Here is an 18556-nt window from a genome sequence, read left to right as displayed (position 1 = left end):
CATTCTAGGGCTGCAATGGATCGCCTAGTGGCAAAACCAATGGAAGCACCATTGACCTTCCGCAGAATTCCACTGCTTGTCTGCCTAGAGAAGCGACATCTGCCGAGTGTGCTAGGGACACTCATGACGGCAGAGCTATAGAGTGGTGGGTCCACGTTGCTTTCCACTAGCCAGCAAATACAGAAGGACATCCGAAAGAGGTGTCAGTCTATCTAGCAACATTTGTGGGCTTTCGGCTGGAGGAATTCCTGCGCGAAATGGTGCTATCTCATTTTTGGTGTTTGAAGACATACATATATATATATATATATATATTTATTTATTTTTTCTCCATAACTACACTTCTCAAATCTGGGGCATCTATCCGAGATGGCCGTGTCACATTATGTGATGTCTCAGGCACCAACGTGATGAGATCGACCTGGCGCTTTAACTTTGTCATTGTAAGTAGTAAGATGTAATTTGGCAGTTGTCATGTTTTTTCATATGCACTACTGCAAACCCCTTTCCTTACTTAGCCCACTCCCTCCTGAAGCTTTTAGGTGTGATGAGGAAGTGTCCTCTCAGCGGGGATGTAGCTCAGTTGTAGAGCGCATGCTTTGCATGTATGAGGACCCGGGGCATTTCCACTTGTTTCTCTTTTTGACTGTCAAATGATCTCTATCCACTAGATGGCCCTTTGAGCACAGTAATCCTGTGGTGGAAATCTTCCCCTGGAAGTCATCTCTTATGGAGAAGCAAAATGCACACTGCTTCAGTGTGACCATGTGGTTTTCCATTCTTGCTCCAGTTTTCCCTGCTCTTTTGCTACTGCTTCACTCGGCAGAATGTTTTGACCAGAAGAGTTCTCCCTGAAAATTATGTCTGCAGGACAGACACACTGCATACCGAGGGGATGTAGCTCAGTGGTAGAGCACTTGTTTTGCATGTATGAGGCCCCGGGTCCAATCCCTGGCATCTCCAATTGTTTCCCTTTTTTTGACTGTCATATGGTCTCTGTCCACTAGATGGCTCTTTGAGCACGGTAATCCTCTGGTGGAATACTTCCCCTGGAAGTCATCTCTTATGGAGAAGCATAATGCACACTGCTTCAGTGTGACCATGTGCTTTTCCAGTCTTGCTCCCGTTTTCCCTGGTCTTTTGCTAGTGCTTCAGTTGGCAGCATACTTTGACCGGAAGAATTCTCCCAGGAAAAGATGTCTGCAGGACAGACTCACCGCACACCAAGGGGATGTAGCTCAGTGGTAGAGCGCATGCTTCGCATGTATGAGGTCCCGGGTTCAATCCCCGGCATCTCCATTTGCATAAACTTCAGTGTGATTTTGTCCCGGTTATTTTGTATTTCACACTGCAACTCGGGCCATGATTATAGGATCATCGACATTCATATCTATTTGTCTGAGAAAACGCTGGTGCCCGTATCGCAAACCTGCCTGTAATATATCAGTGAGGTTTGCGTCCCTGCCAGTGTCAACATCCTGTATGCCTTCACAATCACTACAAATAGAAATGCACAGAGAGTACCATCACACCACAGTTTTAACTGTGCAGAATCGTGAAAGGATTGGCATTGCCTTGCGTTTCTTTTCAGTCGATTGTTTTGGTTCCGAATGTATAGCTCCACCATTGTACCTTTGTAGCATATGATGGCTAGCTTTAAAAATAATTTGTTTTCACTGGATGTGGCCACAGATGTACCTCTGTTGTCAACCTAAGTTGATCAGGTTCTGTAACTTGTTCGTTTTGAGCTGGAATATCCTACCAGCTCTGCTGCTGGGGCCTATCTCCGGCTTCTAAAAGCAAAAGCCTTGAACATATTGATATTTTTCATTAGTTGATCAGGGGGATTGCAGGGGGGGGCAGCTTTTCTGCATGTTTCTATGGACAACCAGAAACAGGTGGCTCTAAAATGAAGTCCGCCATTTGGAAACTCCAATTCGACAGTTACCATCAGTTCTGGGCGCTGTTAGTCCCAAGCAGCCAGCCAGCATCTGGTAGATTTCATAGGTCCTTGCTGGCAGCGGGGATGTAACTCAGTGGTAGAGCACCTGCTTTGAAAGTATGAGGCCACAGGTTCGATCCCCGGCATCTCAATATGATATGTTTCTTCAAGTGTGGGCTTTTTCCTGTACATGGGAATTAGGATGATGTGGTCTTTTGCCATACTAAATCCTGTTGCTGAACGTCTTCTCTTTGGAGCCGATGATTGTGGACATGCACGGTGCACCATGCTTCAGTGTGATGTCTGCTTTTTTCATTGGAAGCCTGTTAGCCTGATCTCTTACCGGGATGACACAAAGCAGACTCGTTCAGACAGAGGGGCATTGGCTGAGAATAGTGTCTCCACCGGTCCCCCTGCTAGGCAGTGGTATCATTCTGAGGTGCTGTGCACGCTCACCAACTATCACCCCCTCTGACCTTTCCCACCGCAGAACACCCTGAATGCATTCAGCGGGTTATGCTTCATTCTAGGGCTGCAATGGATCGCCTAGTGGCAAAACCAATGGAAGCACCATTGACCTTCCGCAGAATTCCACTGCTTGTCTGCCTAGAGAAGCGACATCTGCCGAGTGTGCTAGGGACACTCATGACGGCAGAGCTATAGAGTGGTGGGTCCACGTTGCTTTCCACTAGCCAGCAAATACAGAAGGACATCCGAAAGAGGTGTCAGTCTATCTAGCAACATTTGTGGGCTTTCGGCTGGAGGAATTCCTTCGCGAAATGGTGCTATCTCATTTTTGGTGTTTGAAGACATACATATATATATATATTTATTTATTTTTTCTCCATAACTACACTTCTCAAATCTGGGGCATCTATCCGAGATGGCCGTGTCACATTATGTGATGTCTCAGGCACCAACGTGATGAGATCGACCTGGCGCTTTAACTTTGTCATTGTAAGTAGTAAGATGTAATTTGGCAGTTGTCATGTTTTTTCATATGCACTACTGCAAACCCCTTTCCTTACTTAGCCCACTCCCTCCTAAAGCTTTTAGGTGTGATGAGGAAGTGTCCTCTCAGCGGGGATGTAGCTCAGTTGTAGAGCGCATGCTTTGCATGTATGAGGACCCGGGGCATTTCCACTTGTTTCTCTTTTTGACTGTCAAATGATCTCTATCCACTAGATGGCCCTTTGAGCACAGTAATCCTCTGGTGGAAATCTTCCCCTGGAAGTCATCTCTTATGGAGAAGCAAAATGCACACTGCTTCAGTGTGACCATGTGGTTTTCCATTCTTGCTCCAGTTTTCCCTGCTCTTTTGCTACTGCTTCACTCGGCAGAATGTTTTGACCAGAAGAGTTCTCCCTGAAAATTATGTCTGCAGGACAGACACACTGCATACCGAGGGGATGTAGCTCAGTGGTAGAGCACTTGTTTTGCATGTATGAGGCCCCGGGTCCAATCCCTGGCATCTCCAATTGTTTCCCTTTTTTTGACTGTCATATGGTCTCTGTCCACTAGATGGCTCTTTGAGCACGGTAATCCTCTGGTGGAATACTTCCCCTGGAAGTCATCTCTTATGGAGAAGCATAATGCACACTGCTTCAGTGTGACCATGTGCTTTTCCAGTCTTGCTCCCGTTTTCCCTGGTCTTTTGCTAGTGCTTCAGTTGGCAGCATACTTTGACCGGAAGAATTCTCCCAGGAAAAGATGTCTGCAGGACAGACTCACCGCACACCAAGGGGATGTAGCTCAGTGGTAGAGCGCATGCTTCGCATGTATGAGGTCCCGGGTTCAATCCCCGGCATCTCCATTTGCATAAACTTCAGTGTGATTTTGTCCCGGTTATTTTGTATTTCACACTGCAACTCGGGCCATGATTATAGGATCATCGACATTCATATCTATTTGTCTGAGAAAACGCTGGTGCCCGTATCGCAAACCTGCCTGTAATATATCAGTGAGGTTTGCGTCCCTGCCAGTGTCAACATCCTGTATGCCTTCACAATCACTACAAATAGAAATGCACAGAGAGTACCATCACACCACAGTTTTAACTGTGCAGAATCGTGAAAGGATTGGCATTGCCTTGCGTTTCTTTTCAGTCGATTGTTTTGGTTCCGAATGTATAGCTCCACCATTGTACCTTTGTAGCATATGATGGCTAGCTTTAAAAATAATTTGTTTTCACTGGATGTGGCCACAGATGTACCTCTGTTGTCAACCTAAGTTGATCAGGTTCTGTAACTTGTTAGTTTTGAGCTGGAATATCCTACCAGCTCTGCTGCTGGGGCCTATCTCCGGCTTCTAAAAGCAAAAGCCTTGAACATATTGATATTTTTCATTAGTTGATCAGGGGGATTGCAGGGGGGGGCAGCTTTTCTGCATGTTTCTATGGACAACCAGAAACAGGTGGCTCTAAAATGAAGTCCGCCATTTGGAAACTCCAATTCGACAGTTACCATCAGTTCTGGGCGCTGTTAGTCCCAAGCAGCCAGCCAGCATCTGGTAGATTTCATAGGTCCTTGCTGGCAGCGGGGATGTAACTCAGTGGTAGAGCACCTGCTTTGGAAGTATGAGGCCACAGGTTCGATCCCCGGCATCTCCATATGATATGTTTCTTCAAGTGTGGGCTTTTTCCTGTACATGGGAATTAGGATGATGTGGTCTTTTGCCATACTAAATCCTGTTGCTGAACGTCTTCTCTTTGGAGCTGATGATTGTGGACATGCACGGTGCACCATGCTTCAGTGTGATGTCTGCTTTTTTCATTGGAAGCCTGTTAGCCTGATCTCTTACCGGGATGACACAAAGCAGACTCGTTCAGACAGAGGGGCATTGGCTGAGAATAGTGTCTCCACCGGTCCCCCTGCTAGGCAGTGGTATCATTCTGAGGTGCTGTGCACGCTCACCAACTATCACCCCCTCTGACCTTTCCCACCGCAGAACACCCTGAATGCATTCAGCGGGTTATGCTTCATTCTAGGGCTGCAATGGATCGCCTAGTGGCAAAACCAATGGAAGCACCATTGACCTTCCGCAGAATTCCACTGCTTGTCTGCCTAGAGAAGCGACATCTGCCGAGTGTGCTAGGGACACTCATGACGGCAGAGCTATAGAGTGGTGGGTCCACGTTGCTTTCCACTAGCCAGCAAATACAGAAGGACATCCGAAAGAGGTGTCAGTCTATCTAGCAACATTTGTGGGCTTTCGGCTGGAGGAATTCCTGCGCGAAATGGTGCTATCTCATTTTTGGTGTTTGAAGACATACATATATATATATATATATATTTATTTATTTTTTCTCCATAACTACACTTCTCAAATCTGGGGCATCTATCCGAGATGGCCGTGTCACATTATGTGATGTCTCAGGCACCAACGTGATGAGATCGACCTGGCGCTTTAACTTTGTCATTGTAAGTAGTAAGATGTAATTTGGCAGTTGTCATGTTTTTTCATATGCACTACTGCAAACCCCTTTCCTTACTTAGCCCACTCCCTCCTGAAGCTTTTAGGTGTGATGAGGAAGTGTCCTCTCAGCGGGGATGTAGCTCAGTTGTAGAGCGCATGCTTTGCATGTATGAGGACCCGGGGCATTTCCACTTGTTTCTCTTTTTGACTGTCAAATGATCTCTATCCACTAGATGGCCCTTTGAGCACAGTAATCCTCTGGTGGAAATCTTCCCCTGGAAGTCATCTCTTATGGAGAAGCAAAATGCACACTGCTTCAGTGTGACCATGTGGTTTTCCATTCTTGCTCCAGTTTTCCCTGCTCTTTTGCTACTGCTTCACTCGGCAGAATGTTTTGACCAGAAGAGTTCTCCCTGAAAATTATGTCTGCAGGACAGACACACTGCATACCGAGGGGATGTAGCTCAGTGGTAGAGCACTTGTTTTGCATGTATGAGGCCCCGGGTCCAATCCCTGGCATCTCCAATTGTTTCCCTTTTTTTGACTGTCATATGGTCTCTGTCCACTAGATGGCTCTTTGAGCACGGTAATCCTCTGGTGGAATACTTCCCCTGGAAGTCATCTCTTATGGAGAAGCATAATGCACACTGCTTCAGTGTGACCATGTGCTTTTCCAGTCTTGCTCCCGTTTTCCCTGGTCTTTTGCTAGTGCTTCAGTTGGCAGCATACTTTGACCGGAAGAATTCTCCCAGGAAAAGATGTCTGCAGGACAGACTCACCGCACACCAAGGGGATGTAGCTCAGTGGTAGAGCGCATGCTTCGCATGTATGAGGTCCCGGGTTCAATCCCCGGCATCTCCATTTGCATAAACTTCAGTGTGATTTTGTCCCGGTTATTTTGTATTTCACACTGCAACTCGGGCCATGATTATAGGATCATCGACATTCATATCTATTTGTCTGAGAAAACGCTGGTGCCCGTATCGCAAACCTGCCTGTAATATATCAGTGAGGTTTGCGTCCCTGCCAGTGTCAACATCCTGTATGCCTTCACAATCACTACAAATAGAAATGCACAGAGAGTACCATCACACCACAGTTTTAACTGTGCAGAATCGTGAAAGGATTGGCATTGCCTTGCGTTTCTTTTCAGTCGATTGTTTTGGTTCCGAATGTATAGCTCCACCATTGTACCTTTGTAGCATATGATGGCTAGCTTTAAAAATAATTTGTTTTCACTGGATGTGGCCACAGATGTACCTCTGTTGTCAACCTAAGTTGATCAGGTTCTGTAACTTGTTCGTTTTGAGCTGGAATATCCTACCAGCTCTGCTGCTGGGGCCTATCTCCGGCTTCTAAAAGCAAAAGCCTTGAACATATTGATATTTTTCATTAGTTGATCAGGGGGATTGCAGGGGGGGGCAGCTTTTCTGCATGTTTCTATGGACAACCAGAAACAGGTGGCTCTAAAATGAAGTCCGCCATTTGGAAACTCCAATTCGACAGTTACCATCAGTTCTGGGCGCTGTTAGTCCCAAGCAGCCAGCCAGCATCTGGTAGATTTCATAGGTCCTTGCTGGCAGCGGGGATGTAACTCAGTGGTAGAGCACCTGCTTTGGAAGTATGAGGCCACAGGTTCGATCCCCGGCATCTCCATATGATATGTTTCTTCAAGTGTGGGCTTTTTCCTGTACATGGGAATTAGGATGATGTGGTCTTTTGCCATACTAAATCCTGTTGCTGAACGTCTTCTCTTTGGAGCCGATGATTGTGGACATGCACGGTGCACCATGCTTCAGTGTGATGTCTGCTTTTTTCATTGGAAGCCTGTTAGCCTGATCTCTTACCGGGATGACACAAAGCAGACTCGTTCAGACAGAGGGGCATTGGCTGAGAATAGTGTCTCCACCGGTCCCCCTGCTAGGCAGTGGTATCATTCTGAGGTGCTGTGCACGCTCACCAACTATCACCCCCTCTGACCTTTCCCACCGCAGAACACCCTGAATGCATTCAGCGGGTTATGCTTCATTCTAGGGCTGCAATGGATCGCCTAGTGGCAAAACCAATGGAAGCACCATTGACCTTCCGCAGAATTCCACTGCTTGTCTGCCTAGAGAAGCGACATCTGCCGAGTGTGCTAGGGACACTCATGACGGCAGAGCTATAGAGTGGTGGGTCCACGTTGCTTTCCACTAGCCAGCAAATACAGAAGGACATCCGAAAGAGGTGTCAGTCTATCTAGCAACATTTGTGGGCTTTCGGCTGGAGGAATTCCTGCGCGAAATGGTGCTATCTCATTTTTGGTGTTTGAAGACATACATATATATATATATATATATATTTATTTATTTTTTCTCCATAACTACACTTCTCAAATCTGGGGCATCTATCCGAGATGGCCGTGTCACATTATGTGATGTCTCAGGCACCAACGTGATGAGATCGACCTGGCGCTTTAACTTTGTCATTGTAAGTAGTAAGATGTAATTTGGCAGTTGTCATGTTTTTTCATATGCACTACTGCAAACCCCTTTCCTTACTTAGCCCACTCCCTCCTGAAGCTTTTAGGTGTGATGAGGAAGTGTCCTCTCAGCGGGGATGTAGCTCAGTTGTAGAGCGCATGCTTTGCATGTATGAGGACCCGGGGCATTTCCACTTGTTTCTCTTTTTGACTGTCAAATGATCTCTATCCACTAGATGGCCCTTTGAGCACAGTAATCCTGTGGTGGAAATCTTCCCCTGGAAGTCATCTCTTATGGAGAAGCAAAATGCACACTGCTTCAGTGTGACCATGTGGTTTTCCATTCTTGCTCCAGTTTTCCCTGCTCTTTTGCTACTGCTTCACTCGGCAGAATGTTTTGACCAGAAGAGTTCTCCCTGAAAATTATGTCTGCAGGACAGACACACTGCATACCGAGGGGATGTAGCTCAGTGGTAGAGCACTTGTTTTGCATGTATGAGGCCCCGGGTCCAATCCCTGGCATCTCCAATTGTTTCCCTTTTTTTGACTGTCATATGGTCTCTGTCCACTAGATGGCTCTTTGAGCACGGTAATCCTCTGGTGGAATACTTCCCCTGGAAGTCATCTCTTATGGAGAAGCATAATGCACACTGCTTCAGTGTGACCATGTGCTTTTCCAGTCTTGCTCCCGTTTTCCCTGGTCTTTTGCTAGTGCTTCAGTTGGCAGCATACTTTGACCGGAAGAATTCTCCCAGGAAAAGATGTCTGCAGGACAGACTCACCGCACACCAAGGGGATGTAGCTCAGTGGTAGAGCGCATGCTTCGCATGTATGAGGTCCCGGGTTCAATCCCCGGCATCTCCATTTGCATAAACTTCAGTGTGATTTTGTCCCGGTTATTTTGTATTTCACACTGCAACTCGGGCCATGATTATAGGATCATCGACATTCATATCTATTTGTCTGAGAAAACGCTGGTGCCCGTATCGCAAACCTGCCTGTAATATATCAGTGAGGTTTGCGTCCCTGCCAGTGTCAACATCCTGTATGCCTTCACAATCACTACAAATAGAAATGCACAGAGAGTACCATCACACCACAGTTTAACTGTGCAGAATCGTGAAAGGATTGGCATTGCCTTGCGTTTCTTTTCAGTCGATTGTTTTGGTTCCGAATGTATAGCTCCACCATTGTACCTTTGTAGCATATGATGGCTAGCTTTAAAAATAATTTGTTTTCACTGGATGTGGCCACAGATGTACCTCTGTTGTCAACCTAAGTTGATCAGGTTCTGTAACTTGTTCGTTTTGAGCTGGAATATCCTACCAGCTCTGCTGCTGGGGCCTATCTCCGGCTTCTAAAAGCAAAAGCCTTGAACATATTGATATTTTTCATTAGTTGATCAGGGGGATTGCAGGGGGGGGCAGCTTTTCTGCATGTTTCTATGGACAACCAGAAACAGGTGGCTCTAAAATGAAGTCCGCCATTTGGAAACTCCAATTCGACAGTTACCATCAGTTCTGGGCGCTGTTAGTCCCAAGCAGCCAGCCAGCATCTGGTAGATTTCATAGGTCCTTGCTGGCAGCGGGGATGTAACTCAGTGGTAGAGCACCTGCTTTGAAAGTATGAGGCCACAGGTTCGATCCCCGGCATCTCAATATGATATGTTTCTTCAAGTGTGGGCTTTTTCCTGTACATGGGAATTAGGATGATGTGGTCTTTTGCCATACTAAATCCTGTTGCTGAACGTCTTCTCTTTGGAGCCGATGATTGTGGACATGCACGGTGCACCATGCTTCAGTGTGATGTCTGCTTTTTTCATTGGAAGCCTGTTAGCCTGATCTCTTACCGGGATGACACAAAGCAGACTCGTTCAGACAGAGGGGCATTGGCTGAGAATAGTGTCTCCACCGGTCCCCCTGCTAGGCAGTGGTATCATTCTGAGGTGCTGTGCACGCTCACCAACTATCACCCCCTCTGACCTTTCCCACCGCAGAACACCCTGAATGCATTCAGCGGGTTATGCTTCATTCTAGGGCTGCAATGGATCGCCTAGTGGCAAAACCAATGGAAGCACCATTGACCTTCCGCAGAATTCCACTGCTTGTCTGCCTAGAGAAGCGACATCTGCCGAGTGTGCTAGGGACACTCATGACGGCAGAGCTATAGAGTGGTGGGTCCACGTTGCTTTCCACTAGCCAGCAAATACAGAAGGACATCCGAAAGAGGTGTCAGTCTATCTAGCAACATTTGTGGGCTTTCGGCTGGAGGAATTCCTTCGCGAAATGGTGCTATCTCATTTTTGGTGTTTGAAGACATACATATATATATATATTTATTTATTTTTTCTCCATAACTACACTTCTCAAATCTGGGGCATCTATCCGAGATGGCCGTGTCACATTATGTGATGTCTCAGGCACCAACGTGATGAGATCGACCTGGCGCTTTAACTTTGTCATTGTAAGTAGTAAGATGTAATTTGGCAGTTGTCATGTTTTTTCATATGCACTACTGCAAACCCCTTTCCTTACTTAGCCCACTCCCTCCTAAAGCTTTTAGGTGTGATGAGGAAGTGTCCTCTCAGCGGGGATGTAGCTCAGTTGTAGAGCGCATGCTTTGCATGTATGAGGACCCGGGGCATTTCCACTTGTTTCTCTTTTTGACTGTCAAATGATCTCTATCCACTAGATGGCCCTTTGAGCACAGTAATCCTCTGGTGGAAATCTTCCCCTGGAAGTCATCTCTTATGGAGAAGCAAAATGCACACTGCTTCAGTGTGACCATGTGGTTTTCCATTCTTGCTCCAGTTTTCCCTGCTCTTTTGCTACTGCTTCACTCGGCAGAATGTTTTGACCAGAAGAGTTCTCCCTGAAAATTATGTCTGCAGGACAGACACACTGCATACCGAGGGGATGTAGCTCAGTGGTAGAGCACTTGTTTTGCATGTATGAGGCCCCGGGTCCAATCCCTGGCATCTCCAATTGTTTCCCTTTTTTTGACTGTCATATGGTCTCTGTCCACTAGATGGCTCTTTGAGCACGGTAATCCTCTGGTGGAATACTTCCCCTGGAAGTCATCTCTTATGGAGAAGCATAATGCACACTGCTTCAGTGTGACCATGTGCTTTTCCAGTCTTGCTCCCGTTTTCCCTGGTCTTTTGCTAGTGCTTCAGTTGGCAGCATACTTTGACCGGAAGAATTCTCCCAGGAAAAGATGTCTGCAGGACAGACTCACCGCACACCAAGGGGATGTAGCTCAGTGGTAGAGCGCATGCTTCGCATGTATGAGGTCCCGGGTTCAATCCCCGGCATCTCCATTTGCATAAACTTCAGTGTGATTTTGTCCCGGTTATTTTGTATTTCACACTGCAACTCGGGCCATGATTATAGGATCATCGACATTCATATCTATTTGTCTGAGAAAACGCTGGTGCCCGTATCGCAAACCTGCCTGTAATATATCAGTGAGGTTTGCGTCCCTGCCAGTGTCAACATCCTGTATGCCTTCACAATCACTACAAATAGAAATGCACAGAGAGTACCATCACACCACAGTTTTAACTGTGCAGAATCGTGAAAGGATTGGCATTGCCTTGCGTTTCTTTTCAGTCGATTGTTTTGGTTCCGAATGTATAGCTCCACCATTGTACCTTTGTAGCATATGATGGCTAGCTTTAAAAATAATTTGTTTTCACTGGATGTGGCCACAGATGTACCTCTGTTGTCAACCTAAGTTGATCAGGTTCTGTAACTTGTTAGTTTTGAGCTGGAATATCCTACCAGCTCTGCTGCTGGGGCCTATCTCCGGCTTCTAAAAGCAAAAGCCTTGAACATATTGATATTTTTCATTAGTTGATCAGGGGGATTGCAGGGGGGGGCAGCTTTTCTGCATGTTTCTATGGACAACCAGAAACAGGTGGCTCTAAAATGAAGTCCGCCATTTGGAAACTCCAATTCGACAGTTACCATCAGTTCTGGGCGCTGTTAGTCCCAAGCAGCCAGCCAGCATCTGGTAGATTTCATAGGTCCTTGCTGGCAGCGGGGATGTAACTCAGTGGTAGAGCACCTGCTTTGGAAGTATGAGGCCACAGGTTCGATCCCCGGCATCTCCATATGATATGTTTCTTCAAGTGTGGGCTTTTTCCTGTACATGGGAATTAGGATGATGTGGTCTTTTGCCATACTAAATCCTGTTGCTGAACGTCTTCTCTTTGGAGCTGATGATTGTGGACATGCACGGTGCACCATGCTTCAGTGTGATGTCTGCTTTTTTCATTGGAAGCCTGTTAGCCTGATCTCTTACCGGGATGACACAAAGCAGACTCGTTCAGACAGAGGGGCATTGGCTGAGAATAGTGTCTTCACCGGTCCCCCTGCTAGGCAGTGGTATCATTCTGAGGTGCTGTGCACGCTCACCAACTATCACCCCCTCTGACCTTTCCCACCGCAGAACACCCTGAATGCATTCAGCGGGTTATGCTTCATTCTAGGGCTGCAATGGATCGCCTAGTGGCAAAACCAATGGAAGCACCATTGACCTTCCGCAGAATTCCACTGCTTGTCTGCCTAGAGAAGCGACATCTGCCGAGTGTGCTAGGGACACTCATGACGGCAGAGCTATAGAGTGGTGGGTCCACGTTGCTTTCCACTAGCCAGCAAATACAGAAGGACATCCGAAAGAGGTGTCAGTCTATCTAGCAACATTTGTGGGCTTTCGGCTGGAGGAATTCCTTCGCGAAATGGTGCTATCTCATTTTTGGTGTTTGAAGACATACATATATATATATATATATATATATTTATTTATTTTTTCTCCATAACTACACTTCTCAAATCTGGGGCATCTATCCGAGATGGCCGTGTCACATTATGTGATGTCTCAGGCACCAACGTGATGAGATCGACCTGGCGCTTTAACTTTGTCATTGTAAGTAGTAAGATGTAATTTGGCAGTTGTCATGTTTTTTCATATGCACTACTGCAAACCCCTTTCCTTACTTAGCCCACTCCCTCCTGAAGCTTTTAGGTGTGATGAGGAAGTGTCCTCTCAGCGGGGATGTAGCTCAGTTGTAGAGCGCATGCTTTGCATGTATGAGGACCCGGGGCATTTCCACTTGTTTCTCTTTTTGACTGTCAAATGATCTCTATCCACTAGATGGCCCTTTGAGCACAGTAATCCTCTGGTGGAAATCTTCCCCTGGAAGTCATCTCTTATGGAGAAGCAAAATGCACACTGCTTCAGTGTGACCATGTGGTTTTCCATTCTTGCTCCAGTTTTCCCTGCTCTTTTGCTACTGCTTCACTCGGCAGAATGTTTTGACCAGAAGAGTTCTCCCTGAAAATTATGTCTGCAGGACAGACACACTGCATACCGAGGGGATGTAGCTCAGTGGTAGAGCACTTGTTTTGCATGTATGAGGCCCCGGGTCCAATCCCTGGCATCTCCAATTGTTTCCCTTTTTTTGACTGTCATATGGTCTCTGTCCACTAGATGGCTCTTTGAGCACGGTAATCCTCTGGTGGAATACTTCCCCTGGAAGTCATCTCTTATGGAGAAGCATAATGCACACTGCTTCAGTGTGACCATGTGCTTTTCCAGTCTTGCTCCCGTTTTCCCTGGTCTTTTGCTAGTGCTTCAGTTGGCAGCATACTTTGACCGGAAGAATTCTCCCAGGAAAAGATGTCTGCAGGACAGACTCACCGCACACCAAGGGGATGTAGCTCAGTGGTAGAGCGCATGCTTCGCATGTATGAGGTCCCGGGTTCAATCCCCGGCATCTCCATTTGCATAAACTTCAGTGTGATTTTGTCCCGGTTATTTTGTATTTCACACTGCAACTCGGGCCATGATTATAGGATCATCGACATTCATATCTATTTGTCTGAGAAAACGCTGGTGCCCGTATCGCAAACCTGCCTGTAATATATCAGTGAGGTTTGCGTCCCTGCCAGTGTCAACATCCTGTATGCCTTCACAATCACTACAAATAGAAATGCACAGAGAGTACCATCACACCACAGTTTTAACTGTGCAGAATCGTGAAAGGATTGGCATTGCCTTGCGTTTCTTTTCAGTCGATTGTTTTGGTTCCGAATGTATAGCTCCACCATTGTACCTTTGTAGCATATGATGGCTAGCTTTAAAAATAATTTGTTTTCACTGGATGTGGCCACAGATGTACCTCTGTTGTCAACCTAAGTTGATCAGGTTCTGTAACTTGTTCGTTTTGAGCTGGAATATCCTACCAGCTCTGCTGCTGGGGCCTATCTCCGGCTTCTAAAAGCAAAAGCCTTGAACATATTGATATTTTTCATTAGTTGATCAGGGGGATTGCAGGGGGGGGCAGCTTTTCTGCATGTTTCTATGGACAACCAGAAACAGGTGGCTCTAAAATGAAGTCCGCCATTTGGAAACTCCAATTCGACAGTTACCATCAGTTCTGGGCGCTGTTAGTCCCAAGCAGCCAGCCAGCATCTGGTAGATTTCATAGGTCCTTGCTGGCAGCGGGGATGTAACTCAGTGGTAGAGCACCTGCTTTGGAAGTATGAGGCCACAGGTTCGATCCCCGGCATCTCCATATGATATGTTTCTTCAAGTGTGGGCTTTTTCCTGTACATGGGAATTAGGATGATGTGGTCTTTTGCCATACTAAATCCTGTTGCTGAACGTCTTCTCTTTGGAGCCGATGATTGTGGACATGCACGGTGCACCATGCTTCAGTGTGATGTCTGCTTTTTTCATTGGAAGCCTGTTAGCCTGATCTCTTACCGGGATGACACAAAGCAGACTCGTTCAGACAGAGGGGCATTGGCTGAGAATAGTGTCTCCACCGGTCCCCCTGCTAGGCAGTGGTATCATTCTGAGGTGCTGTGCACGCTCACCAACTATCACCCCCTCTGACCTTTCCCACCGCAGAACACCCTGAATGCATTCAGCGGGTTATGCTTCATTCTAGGGCTGCAATGGATCGCCTAGTGGCAAAACCAATGGAAGCACCATTGACCTTCCGCAGAATTCCACTGCTTGTCTGCCTAGAGAAGCGACATCTGCCGAGTGTGCTAGGGACACTCATGACGGCAGAGCTATAGAGTGGTGGGTCCACGTTGCTTTCCACTAGCCAGCAAATACAGAAGGACATCCGAAAGAGGTGTCAGTCTATCTAGCAACATTTGTGGGCTTTCGGCTGGAGGAATTCCTGTGCGAAATGGTGCTATCTCATTTTTGGTGTTTGAAGACATACATATATATATATATATATATTTATTTATTTTTTCTCCATAACTACACTTCTCAAATCTGGGGCATCTATCCGAGATGGCCGTGTCACATTATGTGATGTCTCAGGCACCAACGTGATGAGATCGACCTGGCGCTTTAACTTTGTCATTGTAAGTAGTAAGATGTAATTTGGCAGTTGTCATGTTTTTTCATATGCACTACTGCAAACCCCTTTCCTTACTTAGCCCACTCCCTCCTGAAGCTTTTAGGTGTGATGAGGAAGTGTCCTCTCAGCGGGGATGTAGCTCAGTTGTAGAGCGCATGCTTTGCATGTATGAGGACCCGGGGCATTTCCACTTGTTTCTCTTTTTGACTGTCAAATGATCTCTATCCACTAGATGGCCCTTTGAGCACAGTAATCCTCTGGTGGAAATCTTCCCCTGGAAGTCATCTCTTATGGAGAAGCAAAATGCACACTGCTTCAGTGTGACCATGTGGTTTTCCATTCTTGCTCCAGTTTTCCCTGCTCTTTTGCTAGTGCTTCACTCGGCAGAATGTTTTGACCAGAAGAGTTCTCCCTGAAAATTATGTCTGCAGGACAGACACACTGCATACCGAGGGGATGTAGCTCAGTGGTAGAGCACTTGTTTTGCATGTATGAGGCCCCGGGTCCAATCCCTGGCATCTCCAATTGTTTCCCTTTTTTTGACTGTCATATGGTCTCTGTCCACTAGATGGCTCTTTGAGCACGGTAATCCTCTGGTGGAATACTTCCCCTGGAAGTCATCTCTTATGGAGAAGCATAATGCACACTGCTTCAGTGTGACCATGTGCTTTTCCAGTCTTGCTCCCGTTTTCCCTGGTCTTTTGCTAGTGCTTCAGTTGGCAGCATACTTTGACCGGAAGAATTCTCCCAGGAAAAGATGTCTGCAGGACAGACTCACCGCACACCAAGGGGATGTAGCTCAGTGGTAGAGCGCATGCTTCGCATGTATGAGGTCCGGGGTTCAATCCCCGGCATCTCCATTTGCATAAACTTCAGTGTGATTTTGTCCCGGTTATTTTGTATTTCACACTGCAACTCGGGCCATGATTATAGGATCATCGACATTCATATCTATTTGTCTGAGAAAACGCTGGTGCCCGTATCGCAAACCTGCCTGTAATATATCAGTGAGGTTTGCGTCCCTGCCAGTGTCAACATCCTGTATGCCTTCACAATCACTACAAATAGAAATGCACAGAGAGTACCATCACACCACAGTTTTAACTGTGCAGAATCGTGAAAGGATTGGCATTGCCTTGCGTTTCTTTTCAGTCGATTGTTTTGGTTCCGAATGTATAGCTCCACCATTGTACCTTTGTAGCATATGATGGCTAGCTTTAAAAATAATTTGTTTTCACTGGATGTGGCCACAGATGTACCTCTGTTGTCAACCTAAGTTGATCAGGTTCTGTAACTTGTTCGTTTTGAGCTGGAATATCCTACCAGCTCTGCTGCTGGGGCCTATCTCCGGCTTCTAAAAGCAAAAGCCTTGAACATATTGATATTTTTCATTAGTTGATCAGGGGGATTGCAGGGGGGGGCAGCTTTTCTGCATGTTTCTATGGACAACCAGAAACAGGTGGCTCTAAAATGAAGTCCGCCATTTGGAAACTCCAATTCGACAGTTACCATCAGTTCTGGGCGCTGTTAGTCCCAAGCAGCCAGCCAGCATCTGGTAGATTTCATAGGTCCTTGCTGGCAGCGGGGATGTAACTCAGTGGTAGAGCACCTGCTTTGGAAGTATGAGGCCACAGGTTCGATCCCCGGCATCTCCATATGATATGTTTCTTCAAGTGTGGGCTTTTTCCTGTACATGGGAATTAGGATGATGTGGTCTTTTGCCATACTAAATCCTGTTGCTGAACGTCTTCTCTTTGGAGCCGATGATTGTGGACATGCACGGTGCACCATGCTTCAGTGTGATGTCTGCTTTTTTCATTGGAAGCCTGTTAGCCTGATCTCTTACCGGGATGACACAAAGCAGACTCGTTCAGACAGAGGGGCATTGGCTGAGAATAGTGTCTCCACCGGTCCCCCTGCTAGGCAGTGGTATCATTCTGAGGTGCTGTGCACGCTCACCAACTATCACCCCCTCTGACCTTTCCCACCGCAGAACACCCTGAATGCATTCAGCGGGTTATGCTTCATTCTAGGGCTGCAATGGATCGCCTAGTGGCAAAACCAATGGAAGCACCATTGACCTTCCGCAGAATTCCACTGCTTGTCTGCCTAGAGAAGCGACATCTGCCGAGTGTGCTAGGGACACTCATGACGGCAGAGCTATAGAGTGGTGGGTCCACTTTGCTTTCCACTAGCCAGCAAATACAGAAGGACATCCGAAAGAGGTGTCAGTCTATCTAGCAACTTTTGTGGGCTTTCGGCTGGAGGAATTCCTGCGCGAAATGGTGCTATCTCATTTTTGGTGTTTGAAGACATACATATATATATATATATTTATTTATTTTTTCTCCATAACTACACTTCTCAAATCTGGGGCATCTATCCGAGATGGCCGTGTCACATTATGTGATGTCTCAGGCACCAACGTGATGAGATCGACCTGGCGCTTTAACTTTGTCATTGTAAGTAGTAAGATGTAATTTGGCAGCTGTCATGTTTTTTCATATGCACTACTGCAAACCCCTTTCCTTACTTAGCCCACTCCCTCCTGAAGCTTTTAGGTGTGATGAGGAAGTGTCCTCTCAGCGGGGATGTAGCTCAGTTGTAGAGCGCATGCTTTGCATGTATGAGGACCCGGGGCATTTCCACTTGTTTCTCTTTTTGACTGTCAAATGATCTCTATCCACTAGATGGCCCTTTGAGCACAGTAATCCTCTGGTGGAAATCTTCCCCTGGAAGTCATCTCTTATGGAGAAGCAAAATGCACACTGCTTCAGTGTGACCATGTGGTTTTCCATTCTTGCTCCAGTTTTCCCTGCTCTTTTGCTAGTGCTTCACTCGGCAGAATGTTTTGACCAGAAGAGTTCTCCCTGAAAATTATGTCTGCAGGACAGACACACTGCATACCGAGGGGATGTAGCTCAGTGGTAGAGCACTTGTTTTGCATGTATGAGGCCCCGGGTCCAATCCCTGGCATCTCCAATTGTTTCCCTTTTTTTGACTGTCATATGGTCTCTGTCCACTAGATGGCTCTTTGAGCACGGTAATCCTCTGGTGGAATACTTCCCCTGGAAGTCATCTCTTATGGAGAAGCATAATGCACACTGCTTCAGTGTGACCATGTGCTTTTCCAGTCTTGCTCCCGTTTTCCCTGGTCTTTTGCTAGTGCTTCAGTTGGCAGCATACTTTGACCGGAAGAATTCTCCCAGGAAAAGATGTCTGCAGGACAGACTCACCGCACACCAAGGGGATGTAGCTCAGTGGTAGAGCGCATGCTTCGCATGTATGAGGTCCCGGGTTCAATCCCCGGCATCTCCATTTGCATAAACTTCAGTGTGATTTTGTCCCGGTT

The 18556-nt window shown here is 46.7% G+C and overlaps 8 non-coding genes across 8 annotated transcripts; all 8 read left to right on the top strand.

Annotated features, from left to right (window-relative positions):
* Positions 1-1227: 1227 nt before the first annotated feature.
* On the top strand, positions 1228-1299 carry TRNAA-CGC (transfer RNA alanine (anticodon CGC)). The gene has a single exon. It is a non-coding gene; the product is annotated as a tRNA-Ala (tRNA).
* Positions 1300-3683: 2384 nt separating this feature from the next.
* On the top strand, positions 3684-3755 carry TRNAA-CGC (transfer RNA alanine (anticodon CGC)). Its single transcript has one exon. It is a non-coding gene; the product is annotated as a tRNA-Ala (tRNA).
* A 2390-nt stretch (positions 3756-6145) lies between these two features.
* On the top strand, positions 6146-6217 carry TRNAA-CGC (transfer RNA alanine (anticodon CGC)). Its single transcript has one exon. It is a non-coding gene; the product is annotated as a tRNA-Ala (tRNA).
* Positions 6218-8609: 2392 nt separating this feature from the next.
* TRNAA-CGC (transfer RNA alanine (anticodon CGC)) lies at positions 8610-8681 on the top strand. Its single transcript has one exon. It is a non-coding gene; the product is annotated as a tRNA-Ala (tRNA).
* A 2383-nt stretch (positions 8682-11064) lies between these two features.
* On the top strand, positions 11065-11136 carry TRNAA-CGC (transfer RNA alanine (anticodon CGC)). Its single transcript has one exon. It is a non-coding gene; the product is annotated as a tRNA-Ala (tRNA).
* Positions 11137-13530: 2394 nt separating this feature from the next.
* TRNAA-CGC (transfer RNA alanine (anticodon CGC)) lies at positions 13531-13602 on the top strand. The gene has a single exon. It is a non-coding gene; the product is annotated as a tRNA-Ala (tRNA).
* Positions 13603-15992: 2390 nt separating this feature from the next.
* TRNAA-CGC (transfer RNA alanine (anticodon CGC)) lies at positions 15993-16064 on the top strand. Its single transcript has one exon. It is a non-coding gene; the product is annotated as a tRNA-Ala (tRNA).
* A 2386-nt stretch (positions 16065-18450) lies between these two features.
* On the top strand, positions 18451-18522 carry TRNAA-CGC (transfer RNA alanine (anticodon CGC)). The gene has a single exon. It is a non-coding gene; the product is annotated as a tRNA-Ala (tRNA).
* Positions 18523-18556: the final 34 nt, after the last annotated feature.

The sequence above is a fragment of the Ambystoma mexicanum genome, chromosome 12 (genome assembly GCF_040938575.1).
Source record: "Ambystoma mexicanum isolate Mex_15411 chromosome 12, UKY_AmexF1_1, whole genome shotgun sequence".
Taxonomy (NCBI): domain Eukaryota; kingdom Metazoa; phylum Chordata; class Amphibia; order Caudata; family Ambystomatidae; genus Ambystoma; species Ambystoma mexicanum.
The sequence above is the reverse complement of the archived record's forward strand: the minus strand, read 5'-3'. Positions and strand labels throughout refer to the sequence as shown.